Source organism: Balaenoptera physalus, assembly GCF_965194825.1.
Source record: "Balaenoptera physalus genome assembly, chromosome: 16".
NCBI lineage: Eukaryota > Metazoa > Chordata > Mammalia > Artiodactyla > Balaenopteridae > Balaenoptera > Balaenoptera physalus.
In genome coordinates, this window is record NC_138898.1 from 57821864 (window position 1) to 57823968 (window position 2105).

Sequence of the window (2105 nt, forward strand, 5' to 3'; positions counted from 1 at the left end):
GATTCATCCTTAAGAAGGGAAAGGGCGGGCTTCCCTGGTGGTGCAGTGGTTAAGAATCTGCCTGCCAATGCCGGGGACATGGGTTCGAGCCCCGGACTGGGAAGATCCCACATGCCGCAGAGCAACTAAGCCTGTGCGCCACAACTACTGAGCCTGCGCTCTAGAGCCTGTGAGCCACAACTACTGAAGCCTGCGTACCTAGAGCCTGTGCTCCACAACAAGAGAAGCCACTGCAGTGAAAAGCCCGCACACCGCAACGAAGAGTAGCCCCCGCTCGCCGCAACTAGAGAAGGCCCACATGCAGTAACAAAGACCCAATGCACCCAAGAATAAAAATAAAATAAAATAAATAAATTTTTTTAAAAAAGGGAAGGGGCACATATATGAAACAACATGAGCCCTAACACCCAACTTTTGGTGTTAAAACCAACCCAAGATGTGTTTGGTCTCTTCCTTAACAATTTGACCAATGACAATGCAAAAGGAAAGGCATTTTTCCATGTCTGGACCATTTTGTCACAAAAGAAAGATCAGGATATTGGATTGGGCACTGAATGTCTTGCGTTTTAAAGTTTCAACTTAAGAATGATAATTTTAAAATATTAAACATCTGAGGAATTATCTTTCCATTTTAAAAGTGTTTTTTTTTTTTTTTAAACGGGCTTCATTCACTTTATTTTTCTCATAGAAAACTATGTTGTGGCTACAGCTGGAGCCTGGGTCCTCTGCATGGAAACTCTGATGTGGGTCTTTACAAGATGGTCAGTGAATTCCTGATACGGAGACTTGGTGAACACCGTCTCTTTCCAGAGATCAGGAGTGAGATAACTGTAGGTCTTGGAAATGGCATCGAAAGTGGTCTTGGCGAAGTTGCCCAGCATGGCGGTGCAGCCCCTAGCAGAGGTGTAGCGGTCGTCAATTCCAGCCATCATCAGTAGCTTCTTGGGCACAGGGGCTGAGATGACGCCAGTGCCCCTGGAGGCAGGGATGAGGCGCACCAGCGCAGAGCCACAGCGGTCAGTCACCTTGCAAGGGACGGTATGGGGCTTACCCATCTTGTTCCCCCAGGAGCCTTGCTGCACAGGGACGATGGAGAGCTTGGCCAGAACAATGGCCCCACGGATGGTAGTGGCTACCTCCTTAGAGCACTTCACACCCAAACCAACATGTCCATTGTAATCCCCGATGGCGACAAATGCCTTGAACCTGGTCTGCTGGCCAGCACGGGCCTGCTTTTGCACAGGCATGATCTTCAAAACCTCGTCCTTGAGGGATGCCCCCAAGAAAAAGTCAATGATCTCAGGTCCCTTGATGTGCAGAGACAAGAGACAGATCTCCTCCAGGGACTTGATCTTCATGTCCTTGACCAGGCGGCCCAGCTTAGTGACGGGGAGCCACTCCTTGTCCTCGGCCTCGCCTCCGAGAGCTCCATGGCTTTCAGCCCCGGCCCCGGACGCCGCTACCAAAGCCTCCATGGAAGCCACCGCCGCCTCCCATTCCAGGGCCCCCGGGGCCTCCGGGCCCATCGGCGGCACTGGCATCATCCGCCATTTGGTGTTTTTACGGAGAAGAAGAGCTAACAGTGATTTTTATTTGAAATTTATTTTTGCTGATGATTTCTATGATGAAATGCCTGTATCAGGAACTCTTACATATTATTGAAATATCTAATCTTGTCACAATATATCAGTTCCTAAAAATGCATGATAATGCATTTTTGTTACAGAGAACCTCTACGCCGTCTCCTATAACCCTAACAGTGAAAAAAATTATTCACTTTTTATCATGATGGTCATCTGTTATTGTTTTAAAAAAACACATAATAGCGTTATAAAAAGTATAGAACGACTTATGGGAAATTCCTGAGGATTTCTAGGAATTTCATCTTCTTTTCCCCCAAGTCCCTAAGATGAAGCTATTGAGATTAAGTCATATGTTCACCTAATAAGTGTTCATTTTGCACAAGCTGGGTTGTCTATGGTGAGAACCAGCTTTCCGTCTGATGGTACAGACAGGCATTAAATAAATGTAAAAATAAGAATTAGAAATCGTGCTGGACATGCGTAATAGAAACTGCGATGGGGACGACAGCTCGGCTCACAAAA

The 2105-nt window shown here is 46.8% G+C and overlaps 1 pseudogene across 1 annotated transcript; it reads right to left on the minus strand.

Moving 5' to 3' along the window:
- Window positions 1–662: 662 nt before the first annotated feature.
- On the minus strand, window positions 663–1566 carry LOC309644586 (small ribosomal subunit protein uS5 pseudogene; annotated as a pseudogene). Its single transcript has one exon. The product of its transcript is annotated as a small ribosomal subunit protein uS5 pseudogene (transcript).
- Between the last annotated feature and the right edge of the window lie 539 nt (window positions 1567–2105).